Source organism: Echiichthys vipera (assembly GCF_963691815.1).
Source record: "Echiichthys vipera genome assembly, chromosome: 19".
Taxonomy (NCBI): Eukaryota; Metazoa; Chordata; class Actinopteri; order Perciformes; family Trachinidae; genus Echiichthys; species Echiichthys vipera.
Window position 1 is genome coordinate 19,780,117 of NC_139844.1, and position 14,611 is coordinate 19,794,727.

The window sequence follows — 14,611 nt, forward strand, 5'->3', positions numbered from 1 at the left end:
AAAACTCTTCATAGTGTGCTGCACCGCAGAATCATAACCTTTGCTGCTCAGACTGAAAGTAAATAATTTATTTCTTCCAGAGGGCATCAGACAAATATTCTCATTTGAGACGTTCCTGTATTTTATTTATGAACTACACTGTTGACTTTATCCCGTTTAATAAAATATGCTACCTAGAGATAATAATTGTATCAGAAAACTAAATTAACTAAGTCTGTTTGGAAAACATCGCTTCATTAATCGTGTTGTGGTCATGTTTGTTGAGGTAGCTGGGACGTCACCGCGTGGGTTTGTGTTCCATCACGTTGTGTCTGGATTTGTTGTGATGTGTTGATTAACGGATGGAGCAGGAAGACAACTGGATACCTCAGGAGCTCCACTGGTTAAGAGTCATCCATCCTCTCTGTCATTTGCACAAGGATATTTGAGAGGAGAAGAATGAAAGGCATGGACAGCACAAAGGCAGAAGAGAGCGCTGACTTTGAAGAATCCTCCTCGTATATGTCATTGTCAAGAGTTTTCAGCCAAAACCGACTCGGGGACCCCTAAGCAACACAAACAACCAGCTGAAACACTCCGCTGACACAGTAAAGCAAAGACATGAAAGAACATTTTTCTCATTCTGCTGAAGACATGACTTATGTAGCATCCTTTTCAGTTTGTTGCATTTTTTCTCTCTCTCTCTCCAGACACAGCGATGGCTTCCAGCAACCCCCCAGTGTAACAATTAGTAAGGTTAATGAAACTGCAAGGGAAAAAATCACAGAAAAATGGTCAATTAGCTTCAAACAACTGAAACATTATACGGCTGTGTTCACAATTTAACTGGCTTAAATGTCTGGCATTTAAAAAATTGAAATCTCTTTGTAGCTTCAGGGTAACTAGATGTGTTGCCTTGATGTGGTTTCGACATCCCAGAAAGACTCCACGATAATGAAAGCAAATGACTGTGCTAATGCTTCCTGGGTAGGAGATCAGGATATCACTCATACGATTTGTAATACTTCCTGACCACTAAACACCAAGAGCTCTGTGTGAAAAGTAAATCAAAAGAAATGGATGTTACAGTCATTTGAGTAAAGACGAGGCATGAGTCTGTTTAAGACAACCTCGGATCAAAGATTTATCGAAACTAGAGTCTTCCGCCTTCAATGTTTTGTTTTACATGCCAATTTCCTAAGAAGCGGTTGGACGTCTAAAGAAAGTTTAATCCGAGTGAGGAGACTTGTTTTGATTGAGGAGTTTTCACTGTTTATCCTAGCGGTAGTCTGGTTCCAGATCTCTAAATTGCTGCTCAGATCTCCAATTTCTTCAGTGATTCAAATAGGTCAGTAGTTGTGCTCTTTGACTGCTCTTTCTCTGCTTGGAGTAACCCCCAAACAGCCAATCAGAGCTTTGTAAGCACCATTTAAAATGAGAACATCATCTTTTCTTTCAGAGCCAGAAATGAATACAGAAAACTTGATAGAAAAATGGCAACAAGCTTTAAAATAGTTGATGCAGCTGTGCAGGTTGTTAGAAATTATCTAACAATTCTTTATTTAGCATGTTTGTTTGATTTAGAAAATAAAACAGCTAACGTGATGTCTGATTTTCAGGCTACTGAACTTGGTTGAGAAACTGTGAGGTGGGTTGACTTATAATGCCAATTACTTGGAAACAACAGTCTACATTCATGGAAACAGCTTTGTGATGCTGAACTTTACTTTGAGCTAAATGCTAACATAACCATGCTAACATTCTGGCAGTGACAATTGTTAACATGCTAATGTTAACACGTAATATTCACCATCTCTGTCGAGTCTTAAGATTATTTAACCCGGATTCACCCTTCTCAACAATCGGCAGAGTAATCTGGTCCGGAGACCTTGATTTGTATCGATGTTCGGCCCAGATTATCTGATAATGTCAGCGCTTTACAGATCCAAGCTTAAACCTCCAGAACTATTCACAGCCTCACTGGGGCCGTCCCAATAATGTGTATATAATATATACATAATGATTTATATTTAGTTAAAACCCTTAAGATAACGAATACGATTACATTTGTACTTTCACAAAAACCAGTGAGAATGAGTCCTGCAACAACTGATGGTGTTACCAAGCAATGCTAACCAATTGCTAATAGCCCTAGTGGCTAAGTGCATCCTCCTGTTGACAGATATTTAAACTGATAACATTTCTGGTAAAAGTTAAAACACAATCGTCTTAATCTAAGATATAATTTAAGAAAGAAGATTCTCCTTATGCGTGTGATGCAACCCTATTTTCAAAATCGGTTAGGATTTTATAACTCCTGTAGTCTGTCGAGATATTTCACTTGAAATCAAAGATGTCAACTCGATGGTGGCACTAGGGGAAAAGTTACAAGATCACCAAAGTCAGTAGTATTCATCCTCTGGGACCATTCAAGTCTGCACGAATTGTCATGACAATCCATCCCATAATAGTTGAGACATTTCAGTATCATGTGGTGTGCTGACAGACTTACCGACATTTACATCCCTAAAGCCAGGCTGTGTGACTAAGAACATACAAAGAAATCCATCAAAGATTTTCCTTAGCAACAACTCAGTAAGATGAACTCCCAAATCAGATGTGACAATGCAAGTTAAGACACAGAATACAAACTTAACGCATGACTGCTCAGTTATTACACCGTACACGTGTTTTGGGACAAGAACAGGGTTCTTCAATTAAAGAGGGTCAAGCAGTCACTGCTGTGCAACAGGCATGAAGTTACAACAAAATCCATGAAAAGTATATTTTCCGTTCTGTAAAACGCAGACAAAACATCCCTTCTGTAAGTGAGCCTGTAATGCAAACTAGTGTATGCAACAGCCAAAGGGAGCGTGTCCACTCATCAACATTATCTTTAGCGATCTAAAAAGTAATACATTTCTTCATGTTTTTTTAACATGTGACCACCATGCGTCTATGAAAAAGAGGTAATTTAATTTCCAGCAGGGCCTCCAGTCCACAGAGTCATACTCTGCTTGGAGCGGATCCACCAGGATCCTCTGGCTGAATGTAAAAACTAACACAGGATCTCTGGTGGGGTCTTTACTGTACATGTAGAGGATGACAAAGATAATTTTATTTCCATGTTAAAAGTCTGGTTGTGAAGGCTCCCTAGACATGTGCCCTGAGGTCCCTCTAAACCTTGACTGTGTCCCAAACCTATTTAATGTGGCTACAAACATTCTTGCATGTACATCTTAATAATTCAGGCGGTATAAAAGGTTATTGTGATTTTTATTATCTTTTAGTTCACTGCTGGGATTCAGCAATAACTCAAGAATGAGGTAAGACAATTATACCCCTGTGTGGGACGCAAGATAACTGTAGTGCTTCCAATGGGCCATTGTATGAGCTATATAAACATATTACAGGGATTTTGGCTATTGAAAAACTTCAAACTGATAAACTAAGCTGTTCTGTTTCAGTGTGTCTAAAGAAAATGTATCTGAAGATAACACAAAAACATTGCTAACAAACACTTCTTTCAAAACTCTGACCCCTTGGGTCTTTTGTTTGATTTGCAGTCGATGTGATTGCAATCTGGCAGGAGTCCCAGAGACCAGTTTCATATACTGTATATGGTCAGGTTAGAGGTTGCCTGGGTCTTGTTCAACAGAATTAGCGCTTGGATAGACAGCTTTCTGAATTGAATCCTCTGCAGAACTGTGTAGAGACTCTTTTTTCCCCGTAAACGTGGCTTTTGGATTTCATTGGCTCTGGCTGTCTTTGAACACGCCACCTCTGTTATAGAGAACCAGGGAAACAAGGTTGCATGTTTATCAGGGTAAGCTGCACAAGCCTATTTCAGTATTCCAAATGAAAAAGATTTTTACATTTACTGATTTTTACATACAGCACTTCTGTCCGACCGAATCTGACATATAGTAAGCATAGAAAATAGGCGCCTTGAACTGCTATCATGGTTAGCTGCATAAAGGTCTGGCTCACCTCACCCTCCCGCTATCCCCGCTATTTATTTTGCAAGGGCACTTTTGCTACATGCCCTGCTTAGTGCTGCCCAAGATGGTTGTGATTGGTTTAAAGACATACAAACAACCCAGAATGATGTAAAGCCAGACCTACCCCTACAGCACTAGGCCTGGCAATGCGAGACTAACTGCATACGTATCTTTACCAAGAGCAACTTGCTAGCTGACTTTACCACACACTTATCAGTGCAAACCGTTTTTTTCACATGTGTGATGCTTACTTTCACTGCCATCATACTGTTTTCTAAAGGTGGATTCATACCTCCGGATCCAGACGACATTCGTCCATCTGTTCCAAACGTTGTCTCGAGTGCAACCCTTCATACCTCGTCCATTTTCAGTGTTGTGATGGATGTTTAGCAATACATCTTCAAATTACTGCCATCGGCAATCACAAACATGGCATCTGTAGAGAAGATGATTTTACGGTTTGTCATTTGAAATCGGCAAAAAGGGCGCAAAAAGTGTTTGAGGCGGTGGCATGTGAGACACTCAATTTGCTCTGTTTTTGCTGATGAGAGAGCTGGGTGAGGAAAGGGACTTCCAATACTTTAGAATGTCCGCCGCCTCTTTCCATGATTTGCTTTTTAAATGTCCAGTTACTACTTTCTTCTTGGTTGATTTTCGCGAATAGCTGGACTGACTCTATACTGCCATCTTGATTTCCGGTGGTATTGCTCCGTTTTGTCCGGAGCACTCCGGATTCATAAGCTCAGAGGTGAGGGACCCACTGACGGACGAAACTACCTCCAGGACCGGACGAAACGGTCTGTATCCGTATTTACCGTAGGATGGGAATGGGCCTTAAGGAAACTCAAAAAGCTAAAGGCAAGGGCTAATTATCACCATATATAGTCATTTCCAATTTCTTCATACAAAGGCAGAGGAGACATGAAGAATGGAGGCAGAGAAGCAACAGGAGGAAAACTTTTGCTGCATAGAGCGGGACCCATTGATGCCAGATTTGGAAAATACATGTGTCCACGGATGAGAGTGATCCCAGCTGTGTAACTACAACAAATGAACTTTCAACGCTTATCAACATTATATCCTGCAGACTTTGTTTCATTTTCCCAAAGTCAACTCGAAGCAAAGGCGGAGGCCGGCTGAACCAAACACTCCAGTGGTAGAGTTAGTGGACAAAACCTGCACAGTGGGCATCTTGTCATTTTATTCTTCTTTTTTTCCAAACTGAACGCATTATAACTGGAAAACTATCCACAGTCATACACATATAAACAAACTGATGTGCAAGATCCCAATGCAGGTAGACTTGTGTTCCAGGCAACTAGTAACTTGCGCGGCTTGTCCTGAATCTCTACAACAGAGGTGACAAGTACTAAGTCAGTATGAGCCCTGCATGCTAAAATATGCCAAAATTATCATTTAAGACATCAAATATAGTCTGTCAGATATTGTAGTGGGACTTAACGTGCCCAAAAACAAAGCAACCAAGGAAGATGTTTCCCATGTGGGTTCGTATTCATTAACAGTCAGAGTTGAAGGACGAACCACTGGAGAATAAAGATCAATGTATTTCTTTCTTTAAAGATCGGTTTGATACTGGTTGCCTCAGAGGGCTTCATAAATGAAAGTATGAAAGACTGGTCATATTTATTAATGAGTGCAAGCAACTATTTGAAAATGATATATAAACCTATTTATACTTGCAAATTCAAATATAAAATACAAGCTTGAGGAGTGACAGTGTTCTACACACAATACAATTACTAATAGGCAAAACGAATAAAATGTCATATTTACACATAAACAGTCAAGCTACTTTTTTATTCCACATGAGACCTGCTGGAATAACAAAATATATTTTTATACAGTTGGGAAATGAAACTATCCAAATATTTGTAGTTTAAAACAACAAATCCCACCAAAGATACCGTAGAGCCTTCCCATACTTATAATAGAGTTGCAAATATTTTGACAGTGCATGACTTTAATGATGTTGGACTATCCTGTTACTGGTGGCATGCAAACTCTATAGCCTACCTCCTGTCAGTGAATGCTCTGTTGCCTCGGGCTAAGCAGATATTACTTCAGGGAAAAGAATCTCATTCAGTGTGCAGGTAATACTGTCTGTGTCCTCAGAGACTGTTGTCTGCTATCTGGATTTGCACAGCAGTGCTCACAGCCCAGAGCGCAAGAGTTTAACATGATTTTCTGGATAATGACAGCGGTATGAGTTCCTTGTAAGTGTGGCCTATTGTGTTAAAGATATCTGTTTTACATTATTGTGTGTCCCTAGCTTTACCCTGCAACTCATTCAACGCACAGCTCCAATAATCAGAGCCACATTTCTGCTGCAGGGAGGAAGCTTTTTGCACTCGGATATATGTAAGGTCGAGGTAGTGATCATACTGTAATACAGTTGTAGTGGATGATTATTCTGTGCTGGTTGCAAAGCCTCCTGAAATGAGTTTATGCGGGGGGAAAAAGTACAAAGTAGGATTAATCATAAACACTGTTTAGTCTGCCAAAGAATAGTTAGACATTTTGGGAAAAGATTGACACCACTCTTGTGTTTTACTGTGTTTGTTATGTAACTGGAGCAAACAGCCAGTTAGCTTGGCATAACGATTGGAAACAAGAGGAAACTGCTAGCCTTGTTGCATAAAAAGGAAACAAAATCCCATCACCTCTCCTAAGGTCTCGCATTAACATGTTATATCTTGTTTCATTCATACACACATCCGTACAAGTGTAAAAGTGACAATTTGCTGTTTTATAGGGGGGTTTGTGTGCCAGGCTTTTTCTTGGCTAGCATTCGTAACTTCTTAAAGTTAATATAATGTGTTAATTAGTGAGCACTAGAGGTGCTGGTAGGTGGATATTTTGTGCCTTTGGAAGTAGCCAGCCTAGTTGTTTTTTGTGTCTTTATGCACTTACAAAAGTAAGTCTCTGGTTACTGTTTATTAGTGGCATGGCTTTTGTCCAGTTTTCATTTAATTTTTGGCTCCGGGTGCAGCGCAGGCACATGTTCTTTTTTGAACTTTCAAAGAGATCTTCCTCAGATCAAATATCTACAGATTTCCTGAGGATCAGCAGTAGATGAGCTCCAGTAGTGAATGAATCATACAGAACACTCACAAAGACAACACAGAATGGATCTCCTTAACTTCTAAACCAAGAGATAAACCAATGGCATGTGCTCCAGGAGGAGGAAAACAAGTTGTACACAGCAACAGCACACCATTACTTACTATGGAAAGGTATCTATGCTGAAAATAAAATTAAATGATATAATAAGCTTTTGTTTGAGACATATAAATCTGTCTGAATAGAATCTGTCTGGAGATGAGCTATCTCTGTTTAAAAATTGAAACTCGTCCATTGTTCATTCAGGGAGTGCCGCTCTGACATGATCCAGATGCAACCAGAGAGCAATTTTTAGGAAAGGTTTTCCCGAAAACAGAACATGAAGTCAGCCTAAGATTAGATTATGGCGGCAGACTATCATTCAAACTCAGAAACACAACTCCAGTGCAAAAGCAGCATTTACATTTTTGCCATTTTTGATTGATTTCCATGTACTTTTGTTCAGACATTTTATGGCTTCATAAATCCGACTGACATTGGGGATCTCCTGACAACCTGTGCCGGCAGCAAGTTGAACTGTTTTACTCATCCACTTTAATATCTCAACATCTACCACTTGGATTAACATACAATTTTGTAAAGACATGAAATTAGCCTTCATAGCTTTTTGCCAGAAAGATTTCTGCCAGAAGTCGTTCTCTGTAGTGAGTGCATTAGGGCTAAATTTAGATTTGCCTGATATTCTATATATCCAGTTATACCTGCAAAACTAACCATGTGGTTAGATCTCATGCTTACTGCCTCATGGACCATTAGCATGGCTGTAGACTCTTAAGCCCCTTTCACACATGCACTGCAAATCTGAAATTATTATTACCTGACCAAGCTGTATGTGAGAATGTAATTATCTGAGTAAATTGGACCGGACATTAAGTGGACTTAATTAACTTCACCAGTGTAAAAAGAGCAGGTTATTGTCCAGAGCGAGTGGGAGGAACTGGAAAATCAGTAAAAAAAAACAAAAAAAACATCCAAGGGTGAAGAAGACAGCTCATTTACATTAAGACGCCAATGAAAATGTCTAACAACCCGCGCCATGTCCTTCTTTCTGCACGCTCTACCCAGGCGACACCATCCGTCAAAAGCAAACCGAGTATTTCCAGTATGTGAGAATGCGTCTGGGACGGACTATCTCCCGTTTTTGCTATAGGCCTACTATGTGAATGGGGGTTGGCAAATTGGGGCAAACCAGAACATTGTATACAACGCTCACTTGACCAACCAGGACACCTCATTTATATCCATGTAAATAGCATTACTTAAAGTGAAAGATAACCCTTGCTAGAAAAAAAGCTAGGGAGACATCTCCTATCTCTCGAACAGCTGTGTGGTCAAAAACATGAAAGAGTAAATGTGACACTGATCAAATGTACGAGACATGAGGGACCGGTGTCTTTGATGCTTTTGTGCTTATTTCTTTCTTTATGAGCATATGGGGAGCCTGTGGTCAACAGCGTGTTTATCAGACATGAAGAGACTTAAATCAGCTGAGAGGACGACGTGTTTGTTCTTTCCTGTGTTTTTTCACTGTTCACTCTCCTCTAATCCTTTTTTGTCTTTCCACCATCACAGCCCATGAGAGCTCCTGGTGCTTGGGATCACTGTGCTCACCACAACAAAGAAAACACATCCCACATTTGTGTACAGGCTCTTGCCAGTTGGACAGGTTTTCTTAAACAAGTATTTCAGCAGGGGGAAAGGAAGTCTGTTCTTCTGAATCTCAGCAGCCAACAGCGTGGGTTATATGTGACCCAATCAGATCTAATTAGATTTCCACAATGTTTTACACATTTGACACCTTCCTCTTAGCTCTCTGATGCAAGTTCTCTGTGTCTATTAACTGTGTCCTGTGCTCAGTGAGATCCACAGGATTCATTGGTATCACCGATGTGATTCGTGTGTGCTGTAGGGGATTTATTCATGATAACATTGACTTGTTCCTTTTCCAAGTTCTTCCCTTGGACATTATTACTTGCTTGTCTGTCCTTTATGGGAATTAATGTATTATTTCTAAGACAGCCAGATGTTAAACACTGAGCCCTTTTGTAAGACCAAATAAATACAACTACCACAAATTAAAAGGCAAAAAAAGTAAATGTGTTTATCACCTTGGTTTGGCCAAAAGAGAGAGTACAGCAGATAATCAATCATAAAATGCTAGATAGAGAAGTTGTGAAAGGGCTCAGTTCTTTAGCAGAACCATCTTTGAAACCTCTGGCATTACATTAAGTCAGCAGAAAAACCAAGCTGACAATATGCTGAGGTGTCAAGGACGATTGGGTCTGCAGAGCAATCCAACACCAATAACAAATATACAGCATATGGTAAAATAGCCAGATTTATTTCAGAAATCGGAAACATCTGGAAGAGAGTTTAGAAACGTATGATCCAATCACCTCCCTCCAAGGCTCATCTACAACACCTAAGAAGACATGGGTGTTGCAGCGAAAAAGTCAAACCTGAGCGATCCCCTAATCGTCATCGCTTTAAGGCAATATACAAGATTTGTCTTAAATTTAGAGCCGAATGATTTTTGGTTTACTACATGTAGTACAGATAACAAAATGGTGGCGCATACACACCCATGCACACACACTTTTGGGACACACTGTGTAATGCAAATTCACTAATCTGAGCATATGTGTTTTGTCAAACAACGTGTTCTCCTGAAAAGGTTCGTAGGACGTCGTACGAAATGTTATGCAGAGAAATTTGTAAAACGCTAGCCGAAAAATGACACTGAAAAAGCAGCCGACCCAGAAGTGGTTCGCAACAACAGACCTTAAAAAAAGGTTACATGTCTGATTTTAGACAACAAAAGCTGACGGTTAGGGTTAGGAACGAAAACCACTTGGTTAGGATTAGAAAAAAGGCTGTGGTTTGGTTTAGTACGTCCATGACATGAACAGCACCGGTACATGAACGGCCACCACCCAGGAACCAAACCCTGCTCCCCCGATCCTATACTTTAGGATCCATCCGCCACTCCAACCTAGTGATGGTGAAATCAAAGCTTCTTGAATCAAGTACTTGAGGTCGCGGCCGAAATGGGTTTTCTCAGGAGGGGGGCTGGAGTCTCCCTTAGAGAGAGGGTGAGAAGTTCAGCCATCCGTGAGGAACTCGGAGTAGCACCGCTGCTCCTTTTTGTAGAAAGGAGCCGGTTGAGGTGGTTCGGGCATCTAGTAAGGATGCCCCCTGGGCGCCTATCTAGGGAGGTGTTCCAGGCACGTCCAGCTGGGAGGAGGCCTCGGGGTAGACCCAGGACTAGGTGGAGAGATTAGATCTCCACACTGGCCTGGGAACGCCTCTGCATCCCCTAGTTAGAGCTGGTTAATGTGGCCCGGGAAAGGGAAGTTTGGGGTCCCCTGGTAGAGCTGCTGCCCCTATGACCCGACTCTGGATAAGCGGTTGAAGATGAGATGAGATGAGATGAATCAGTGAACCACATTGATAGAGGTGCCCATGAATTAAACGCTGCTTCGAAGCATGTCATCGATCAGAAGAGTGACATATGTCGGCTGTGTTTCAGAACTGCATCTGAAAGAAATGTCTGAAAAACCTGCTTTGTGACGTAACGAGGCCTCACTCCCAGTGGTCATGTGATCGAAACAGTTTGACATTGTGTCGAGCAAGCAGGCTCGAGCATAACATCACTACCCCAACCTACCTACCCCCACATGCGCCGACTCGCTGTTTTATACTGCGTCACATGCTTTCAATACATTTAATACACACGCAATAGATACGTGAAACACAGAAATTACTGCACATCACTTTTCGTTGTTATATGTACGAAAACTACATGAGACCACCCTGTGTCAAAGCAAGTGTTATGTCAATTTATAACAATAAATAAAACATAAATGTATGCATTAAGAGCAGACCGCTTTGAGTGACAGGTGGGTGCCACCACAGGTAGCTAGCACAGACTGTAGGCTTCATTCGACCCATCTCCGCTCCATCCATCTTTGCCTATTTTTGTATCAGCTGGGAGCAGGCATTGCCAAGATGGCTGGGGCTATGGGTGACCTCACGGAGACTATGCTACAGCCTTGAGAGTTTCTCTCTGTGTTCCACTTGCTCTCACTGCTGTCTGTGAGAAAGCCCAAGGCATTAGGAAGGTAAATAGAGCAAAGAAAGTTTACAAAAGCACGCACATCCAAACAATAAATACTCGGCGCCAGAAAGACGAACATGTAAAAGACGGAGAAATAGTCTGCACACTAGATAACGCTCCCATGAACATGAATATTTATTTTACCAACAAGGTGACTTTCGACCTTTCTCAACATTAACCACGTGTTAGGAAGGCGTTCCGGCAGAAGGATTTGCCCTGAAGACTTCTCCCATGTGCGCTCTCAGTCACGGTAATGATGAGTGTAAAGCAAATGACTTCTTAACTGCTGATCGCTGCCACAATGTGCGGCAAAAGTTACACAGTCCCACCACAGGATCTAACCATAAAGCATATGTACTGAGGTTAAGAGCGTAAAACATGTAGTTCTTCTTGGTGTGAATGCAAAGAATGAAACATGTGAGTGTGCTTCCACTCGATGACAAAGCAGCTCTTGGAAAAAAGTCGCTCTTCCTTTCTGACTGTTCTTAGTCCTGTGTTTGCCAGGCATGGAATTTTACTGGAGAGTTTGCCTTGTGTTTGACTGCCCAGTCCTTAAACATACGTTTGAATGGGAGATGGAAGGACTTCAGGTTTGCTTCTTTTCAGCGTCCACTCTTTTGTTGCATCATGTCTCTTTGTGTTGAGAAAATGTCTCCTAATTAAGCCTGATGCATAAAGACTGGAGAAACTCTTGACTGATTGCTGTTCACTGTACTACTGCTTCTCACCGTGGCAAAGGCAGACTGGACACACACACACACACACACACACACACACACACACACACACACACACACAGAGTAAGGTTTTTACATTCTTATTCAGGGGATAAGATGTATTGGACATGGTGTTAAAAATACAACAAAAAAGAGGGTCGTAAAAATCTGAAAAAAAAGATGGTCTCAAGTTGTTTCCATGAATGACCCCCAACTGGGAAAGGAAGAGAACAAGGGACAAAGATCATGTAGCCCATCGGGGAGTCCACATAACATGTCTCGGTGGTGGAAGAGGGGGTTTGAAAACACACCGCTCTGACGGAAAAGTCATTAACTGCCTCTGCTTTTATTCCACTTGTAGATTGGAGCATTTAAATCCTTCATTAATTATTTTGCTTTAATATTTGTAGAACAGGATCAGCTTATCTAAATGTTTCTATATTGACTAGAACCTCATCTGACTCTACTTGGCTGATAAGTAGTGAAAACTGTGCCCAGTGGCCTTCACAACATCAAGTTGAATGTGTTTTATTATTTACTCCTCAAGGTCTCACTGACTGACTGACTGACTGCTGCTGAAGGTGGGAGGCAGTCAAACAGTGTCAGTGGAGCGAAGCTTCACCTGACAATCACCACTGCCCCCTGCTGGGCTCCACCCGTCTACAATTCTGTGCATTCTTTACCATTCATTCGGTTTCAGTCTGAGAAAAGGAGGCAGATTAATGAGGGCCAAGAAAATGCTGAAGCGACCTTGTGTAACACGGAGGTTTCTTTACAAGCCAGGTGTGCTTCACATAAAGGAGGCGTAGATCAGCCAGAAATGGGCTGTTCTCACTTTCTCTCTTCTGCGAGAGAAAACATCATCAAATGTCGCACTTGAAGGTCGCCTCACATCATTTGTGAGGTTTTGACAGCCCAAAGTTTACTATGCACTGGTTAACTTAGTATAAAAGTGTCCCTGAATGTTAACCAGTTCACATTGTGCTGAAGTAAGTACACGTTCAGTTATGTGATGTAGATGAGCAAGGCCACATTAAACTGACAGATTTCTCAATGGGTTTCTCACCCATACAAAGAGGGAAAGAATGGCACGTATTAAGGCCACGCTGAGATAAGCTTGACTGTGACGAAACGGCAGTGGGGAAATAAGTAGGAGATATCGCAGCGAGACGTGAGACGGAGATGTAAAAAAACTCATGCATGCAAAATGCAGTTAATTACATTCACTCAAGTAGCGAAATTAAAGTGTAAAGTGTCTTTTTCTGCACTTACATACATCAAATAAACCATCAAGACAGTTTTGTGTATGAACTATTAACGGAGAAATCCGGGAGAGTCGCTAACAGCTGGACATGGCTAACACTGGTTAGCTCGGGGCAGTACGGTGAAGGCATTAAAACGGCTTTTTTAACCACTAATACTGCTCAAAATAACACCAAACTTCTGCAGTAGCATGCTAAGAGTCCCTTCACATAAAAAGAAGCACCAACACCGTAGTTAGCGAACCCTGAGTTTATTAAAAGACTATCCAACTGGCCCCAGTACCAGTCTCGTCTCATAGTAAAGTCCATTCAAGTCGATTACCAAATGCAATCCAAAATGAAGGAGCCCATTGGTGCTTCGTTTAATGTGTACTGCAGGGGTTTGGTGTCATTTTGAGCAGTATTACTGATTAAAAAAGCCGTTTTAATGCCTTCACCGTACTGCCCCGAGCTAATCACTGTTAGCCACGTCCGGCTTCTAGCGACTCTCATGTATTTCTCTGTTAATAGTTAACCCGTATTCAGAAACTTTGCCTTGGACAAGAATAGTGAACTGAGAGTAAAACATATACATACTTGCCAACTCTCCGGATTCATGCGGGAGACTCATGATTTTCAAACCTTATCTCCCGCGGCGCACCCGGTCAGTAATTCATCCTGCTAATCTACCAATTCTACAGCAAAGGAAACAAATAGGTTTGTGGGGGATATTTGTAAAAGTATCTGGCAACCCTGTAAGTAATGAAGAAGAAGAGGTTGATGAAGTGACACCTGACACACTGAAAAAGAAAAGAAGAATTGAAGAAATAAGAAAATAGGCTTCTAAGACTTTTTCCTGTTTCCTGTGTTAGCATTTCCAGCCGGTGTGGTGCCCACCACGTCTTTTGTAAGGTGTGTAATGTTGAAAACAGCCAATAAAGCCTTTAGATGGTGGCTGCTGGTGTCAGTGGTACACACTTTTTTAATTTGATGTGCAAATACTGCATATTAGCTGCATTGCGGCCTAACTGCCTTATTATTTAGCCTTCTGGTTTTCATTTCAACAAATAAAACTGCTGATTTTTTTCATTGTCCTTAAAAATCCTTTATTGAATATCAAAGAAAAGACATTTTCAGAACAAGGTTCCTTCATCGGGTTTAAAATACAAGGCAAGAAATGGCAAAGTGGAAGTTCCTTTGATAAATATATTAAATATATAATATTATAATATGCTGCAAGCGGTCACCTCATAAGTCACAGGAGCACTTCCCTGTTAGTCAAAGGGAGTGCAGTTCACTGGAAACCATCTGGTCCGTGTGAGAATGCCGCTGCAGGCGTCATAGCAACATGCACAAGGAGGAAGTTAAGAGTAGAGGCAGCCATGGTGGGAAACTAATCCAAAATCCAAAATCAGC